The sequence below is a fragment of the Gastrolobium bilobum genome, unplaced genomic scaffold (genome assembly GCF_033153095.1).
Source record: "Gastrolobium bilobum isolate Gb01-03AN ecotype WA unplaced genomic scaffold, APGP_CSIRO_Gbil_v1 utg11306, whole genome shotgun sequence".
Lineage (NCBI taxonomy): Eukaryota > Viridiplantae > Streptophyta > Magnoliopsida > Fabales > Fabaceae > Gastrolobium > Gastrolobium bilobum.
In genome coordinates this window covers 62,222-69,071 of record NW_026899968.1, presented here as the reverse complement: position 1 = coordinate 69,071, position 6,850 = coordinate 62,222, and the positions used below count along the sequence as shown (strand labels likewise).

At 37.7% G+C, this 6,850-nt stretch overlaps 1 non-coding gene across 1 annotated transcript; it reads right to left on the bottom strand.

Annotated features, from left to right (window-relative positions):
* Positions 1 to 5,602: 5,602 nt before the first annotated feature.
* On the bottom strand, positions 5,603 to 5,709 carry LOC133294436 (small nucleolar RNA R71). Its single transcript, XR_009749210.1, has one exon. It is a non-coding gene; the product is annotated as a small nucleolar RNA R71 (small nucleolar RNA).
* Between the last annotated feature and the right edge of the window lie 1,141 nt (positions 5,710 to 6,850).

Below are 6,850 nucleotides of genomic sequence, written 5' to 3'. Positions count from 1 at the left end.
GTGGTTGGATTTTGTGCTTTTTGACATTGGGTGAATATGTATGTTCATGCCTTATTGCTTGATATTGTCACATGCTTGGAGCATGTTGTGTGATTTATTTGTGATCTCTGGCCAGTAGATGTGTGTGGTTTGGACTTTTGCTGGAGATATCCTTTGGGGATTACAATCGGGTTTTGCCGTGGGGCCGACTCTGGAAGCGGCACCAGGATGCTCCAAACGTGGGACTTCCGCTGGATAGGGCTCATGAGGAGTTCCTGTTGGGTTTTGCCATGGGGTCGTGTCATCCATGGGAGAGGCACCAGGAAGCTTCCCGGGAGTTATATGATGGGGTCCTTGAACGGAATCCTTATGTGGATGTTCTTGGATTTGTTCCCAGTTGTTTGTGATTTTGTATGTTATGCATTTTACATGATGGTATTGTTGCACATCGAGTGAGCCGTGGGGTGGAGTGATCCTCTAGTACCCTTGGTTTACTGAGATATATTTGTATATCTCACCCCGCGTTCGGGGACATTATTTCAGGCTATAGTGAGCATGGAGGAGCTTCGGGTAAGAGGCCCACTTAGTGGATGGGTTAAGGATGATGTGCATATGGAGAGCATGACATTTTGGAGGAGCATATTTGATGCATATAGCATTATATTTAGCATTTTGGACTTAGATTATGAACATATTGCATGTTGAGATTCCATGCTTTTGTGGTGTTCATGATTAGATTCTAAGTCTTTTGAAATTGATTTACATTTCTTGCCTATGGTTTATATTGGTATTTTTGTGAGCATGGGACTTGTCCATGGCCACTTCTTATGTTTAAAGGCATTTAGATATGTTATGTAAAATTGGCCATTTGAGGTTTAAATGGCAAAAGAATTGTGAATTATTGAAAATGATGCATTGATTAATGAATATGCATGATGGAAGGGCCTAGAGCCTACTTTTGTACTTGTCGAAGTTGTATGTTGAGCACCAAAGTGTTAGGAGTAGAAAATATGACTCATTTAGTGCAGTAAAAGCTGTCAAAATGTGATTCTGTAGTTAAGGAATTGATTCCCACTTGAAAGGAATCGATTCCCAACATCACTGATGCTCTCCAGCAGGTATACCGATCGCACAAGTAATATAATGTTAAGTAAAGTTCGTCTCCACAGGGATTGTGATCGTATATCAATTAATAGTCTTTTCAAGAATGGAGGAGTTCAAAGAGTTTGTGACAAATATTGTCGATTTGTGTAAAATGAGAACTGAAAATAAAGACTAATTTTTATATTTTGGTTATGAGAAAACAATAAAAATGAGAATTGATTTGTGAAAATATGAGAAAAGCATTGTAGCTAGAGTGCACTCACCATATGATCCCCACTTCTTACTTTGGATTGATTTAAGAATACTTATTTATATAAATACTCAGATAATTATCATCTAGAATTAATTAGTTAAATTCCAATCCCTTGGCAATTTAACCCTTTAACCTCAATTGGAATCCTAATCCCTTAGTAACCTCTTATGAAAATTAAGCAATGAACACGATAATTAAAGCAGCTGCAATTAAATATACATCTATTCCTAGCATGCATAATAATTGTTATCTTACCCTCTTTCAAGATTAAAACCCCAATATTCCTATCTAGGGTTCTAACCCTCAAACTATCATCAACTATTAGATTGATTAAGTCTAACAAAGAAAATAGAAATTTCGCACAAGGTAAAGATAAAGAAATTTATATAAACGAGTAGAAATAAACCAATCCGTCGTAACAAGGGTTCACATAAGGTTTGTGACCCTAACTACAATAAAGAAAACTTAGCCAACCATTATCATGGCTGATAAATTCAATATTCAATGTTACTTGAGAATGTAGATGGAAGAATAAAGAAGATTAAGAATTTCTCTCCGGAGCTCTCCTTCTGAAGCACTACGGTCTCCTTAGGTCCAGAATACCTAATTTTGTGTTGAGCATCATTTTTATAGTCCCCTTTTTCATCTTCCAAAACTGCCTTTTTAAAAACACGGTGCTGTGATTTCGCAATCTAGCGCTCTTAGCGTGAGTTTCACGCTATGAGCGTGGATGTCTCTGGATGTTCACGCTACTAGCGCGGATCTCACGCTATGAGCGTGGATGGCAATAATGACTGGCGCTACTAGCGTGAGTTTCACGCTATGAGCGTGGATGTCTCTGGATTCTCACGCTACTAGCGTGAGTTTCACGCTATTAGCGTGGGACTCTGGTTTGAACTTCCAAAAGTGCCTCTTTTTGTCATGCTTCCTACAAAATTAGAAGAAAATCAGTTGCACAATCTTCGATTGAGATTTATCAAATTTATAGTATTTCTAGCCCTTTTTCTCCAAGATTTGTCAAGATTTCTTTCTCATTTTGGCTAAAAATCATATATATTGTAGATGCATATCAAATCATTCCCAGATTTAAACGATGCTGTCCCCAGCAATGTAGAAGACTCAATCCAGGACATATTCAATTAATCCAACATTACAATCCATAGACACTCTCAGACACAATATGCCATGCATGCATGACCCAATATCATAAACTCCCAATAATGTCATCAGCTACTTAAAGATACAAGTCTACATTGATTACCCCTCACACAGATAAATAAAATCCACTCAACACTTAGTGTTTAAGGGTATTATAAGCACTCAATCAATCACAGCTATAACACTACCATAGGCTTGATCATATTCTCAAAATTTCTTAAAAATGAAGAATCAAACACATGCATCAATTGATCAAAAGGACTTCACAGGTTGTAACTTGGCCGGGTTAAAGGGTAGGAATATATGAACGGTAGATCAAACAACAATGAGATTGAAAAACTGATATTATTTCACTTCAACACATTCAACTCAATGGTTTTGCTCCACTAACATTCCCACAGAATTTCGGGAATTAATTCCTTCCAAACACCTTTTATGCACATTCACCCCTTTTTTTCTTTTTCTTTTCTTTTTTTCCTCTCTTTTTAAAAGGGCACAGATGAAATTTACATCCCCTAATTACTTGACCTTTTTGGAGCTTACCTCAATTTCTTTATTTTATTTTCAACACATCAGTAATTGATGAACCCTTAGTTAATCATGGATTTTAGCAGGAATTAGGATCAAATTGTGTGATTAAATGATGAAAAACAAGGTTAATGTCCTAAGATGTCCTCATTTACAAGTTCAAGAGCTTTATTGGAAATTTGTATGATTCTTGTAGGAAAAGCAAGCTTGAAAGACAACTGGAGAAGGAAGAAGATTCTGGAGCTCAAGAGGAGAAAAATTGCCTAAGTGTTGAGCGCTAAAACGTCCACACTGAGCGTTTTAGCGCCCTGTTACAGGAAGAGGTCAAAACTTGCTGGTGTTGAGCGCTAAAACGTCCACACTGAGCGTTTTAGCGCCCTGTTACAGGAAGAGGCCAAAACTTGCTGGTGATGAGCGCTAAAACGTCCACACAGAGCGTTTTAGCGCGCTGCTACACTAAGAAGGTGGAAAATTGCTGGTCTTGGGCGCTAAAACGGCCTGCAATATGTGTTTTAGCGCCCTAAAGTGGAAAACGGTTCTGGTCTTCACCGCTAAAACGTCCAAATCAAACGTTTTAGCGTTGGAGTCAGTTAAAGTTAGTTGAGCATTCACCAAGTTTGGACGCTAAAACGGTCATTCCTTAACGTTTTAGCGTTGAAATCAGTTAAAAGCAGTTGAGCGTACGTAAAGCATGGACGCTAAAACGGCCACTTATGGACGTTTTAGCGCCCACATCAGTTTTCTGTTTTTAATTGTAACACTATATAAGGCAAAGCCTTGACACTTAGATTATATCTTGGGGGATCTGAACTCTCTCTCTCTCTTAAAACTTAGTCTGACTTCTCTCTAAATTCTCTTAGTTTTTGTATTAGGATTTCCTTGTAATAGTTTGGAGATTGAAGACTTTCAACATGGAAATGAAGTTTGTTTCTTCTTCTCTTATCTATTCCTTAGTCATGTCTGAGTAGAGTCTTTGTAGTCTGAATGCAATGGAACTCCATGATAATATTATGTTGATTTGATTAATATGATGAAGTATTTTTCATGTGCTGATTTGAGATTTTCTGAGTTAATTATTTCTATCAAAGAAGTAGTATAGAACAGGGATGTTTATATGACTTCTGTATTTGATAATCTCAACATCAGAATTCTAGTACTCAAGGGATTGATGCTAGATTTCTGATGTAATCTTAAAACCTTAGTATTTCATGCATGTATTAAGAAAGAGATCACCAAGGGATTGGGGTTTCTGATTAATGTTTCTATCAGGGTAGTAAGGGATTACATCTTGATGATAAGTAAAAGGTTGATTAACATCACATGGAAAGGAATTCATCATATGATCAATTTTTATATGGGTTATCATGGAGGAAAGTTGTTTTCTGACTACTTGTTGTTTTTATTAATTCCTAATCCATATTTACTTTGTGTCAATTTACTTAAAATCAATTTTCTGGTGACAAATTATTCATGATTTTTACAAACTCTTATCTTAAAACCTTAGTATTTCATGCATGTATTAAGAAAGAGATCACCAAGGGATTGGGGTTTCTGATTAATGTTTCTATCAGGGTAGTAAGGGATTACATCTTGATGATAAGTAAAAGGTTGATTAACATCACATGGAAAGGAATTCATCATATGATCAATTTTTATATGGGTTATCATGGAGGAAAGTTGTTTTCTGACTATTTTTTGTTTTTATTAATTCCTAATCCATATTTACTTTGTGTCAATTTACTTAAAATCAATTTTCTGGTGACAAATTATTCATGATTTTTACAAACTCTTATTTGTTTCAAATCAGTTTTCTATGGTATATTGGTGTTTGAACACAATTCCTCGTGGGAACGATCTTTACTCATCATTTTATTACTTGTACGACTAGTGCACTTGCTAAACGTCCAACAAGTTTTTGGCGCTGTTGCCGGGGAATTTGTTTTTCAACACTAACTGATACTATAGAATTCTGAGATTGAATCCTTTTATTTTCAGTATTTTAGTTTATGTTAAGTTTTTGGTCAATTTTGATTCTGGTACATGCGAGGTACACTTGATCCAAATTTGTTGTTGTATGATCCAGAATTAGAAAGGACCTTGAGGAAGCACAAAAGGGCAGCCAGGCAAAGGAGACAGTTGCAAGAAATTGGTGAATCAAGTACGGTTAATCAGGAAGATATAATGGCAGAGAATCACAGACCACCACCACCACCACAGAGGACACTGGGAGAGTACATGACTCCTGCAGTGGTTCCTCCAATTGGGAGTGTTGTGCGCCCAACAGTGGAGCCCAACAACTTTGAATTCAAGCCTGCTTTGATACATTTGGTGCAGAAGGATAAGTTTGTTGGAACCAGTGCGGAGGACCCTTACTTGCACATAGAAAACTTCCTATTGTTGAGTGATACTGTGAAGATAAACGGTGTCATAAGAGATGCAATTCTGTTGAGACTATTCACTCATTCACTGACGGATGATGCAAGGAGATGGCTGCAATCATTGCCACAAGGAAGTATAACAACTTGGGATGATTTGCAAACCAAGTTATTGCAAAGGTTTTTCTCAGCATCCAAGAGGGCCAAGTTGAAGGATGAAATTACAAGCTTTAAGCAGAAAGAGTCCGAATCTATTTATGAGGCTTGGGAAAGATTCAAGACTTTGTTGAGGAAATGTCCACAGCATGGAATTGAGGCATGGCAACAAGCAGCAATCTTCATGCGAGGAATGACCACTAACACTAGAACCTTGGTGCATGCCACTGCTGGTGGATCATTGACTACCAAGACCCCTCAAGAAGCCTTGGATATCTTTGAGTCATTAGCATCTCAAGAATTTGATAATGCTCCAGTGGCTGACAGAAGGACAGGAATTATCAGGTTGGATGGGTATGATGCTCTGTTGGCAAGGAACGATCAACTGATGCAGACACAGAGACAACAACAGCAACAATTAGATACCCTTATTAAGCAACTCTCTTCACAAAAGGTAGCTTCTGTGGAAACAAAGAGTGTATGTGCTATCTGTGGTAAGGGCCATGTGACAGAGGAGTGTGATTATGGGGGATCCTCAGAACAAGCAGAGGTGAATGGAGTGTGGTATGATCAGAATAACCAAAGGAACTACAACAATCAGGGAAAGAATGTTTATATGCCACTATGGAAAAACAAGAATCAACACCCAGGATTCAGCTATAGTTCCAACCATCAATTGAATCCACCATTACATCCTCCACCACCACATATGAAGGAGCAGTCAAGTGATCCTGCTGCATGGGAGAAAGCGTTTGCTCAGTTATCTAAGACAACTCAGGATTATATTCAGGGTTCTACTTCATTCAGGGAAGAGACAACTGCATTCATGCTGGAGACCAGAACTTCTTTCAGAAATCAGGAAGCATCAATCAGAAATTTGGAGACCCAGATTGGTCAATTATCAAGACAGATATCAGAGAGACCACAAGGGAAATTTCCAAGTGATACACTGGTGAATCCTAAGGAGCACTGTAAAGCAATTATGACAAGAAGTGGGTTGGTACTTCAACCAGGGAAAAAGAAGGTTGAAAATAAAAAGAATGAAGAAGAGGTTGTGGTTGAAGATGTAGTCTCTGATGATGAAGGAGAGAAAATGAGAAATGAGAAAAGTGAGAATGAAGTAGTTGTTAGAGATGTTATAGTTGAAGTTGACAAAGAAGAGGAATGGAAGGACAATAAGAATGAAGGAGAGGTAGAAGTTGGTAAAAATGCTTCCCCACAAAAGATGATGAAGTGGGAAAAGAAGAAGATGGCTGACAAGAAAGAACAACCAGTTAGTTTATCTCCCTATGCTAAA